Source organism: Salvelinus fontinalis, chromosome 13 (genome assembly GCF_029448725.1).
Source record: "Salvelinus fontinalis isolate EN_2023a chromosome 13, ASM2944872v1, whole genome shotgun sequence".
NCBI classification, from domain to species: domain Eukaryota; kingdom Metazoa; phylum Chordata; class Actinopteri; order Salmoniformes; family Salmonidae; genus Salvelinus; species Salvelinus fontinalis.
In genome coordinates this window covers 2,145,760-2,145,965 of record NC_074677.1, presented here as the reverse complement: position 1 = coordinate 2,145,965, position 206 = coordinate 2,145,760, and positions in this window count along the sequence as shown.

Sequence of the window (206 nt, the reverse complement as noted above, 5' to 3'; positions counted from 1 at the left end):
CTGTTTATTACTCATACCTGTGTCCTGCGCCTGACTCTGCCTTATCTGTTTATTACTCATACCTGTGTCCTGCGCCTGACTCTGCCTTATCCGTTTATTACTCATACCTGTGTCCTGCGCCTGACTCTGCCTTATCCGTTTATTACTCATACCTGTGTCCTGCGCCTGACTCCGCCTTATCCGTTCACCAAACCGCTGACACTCAG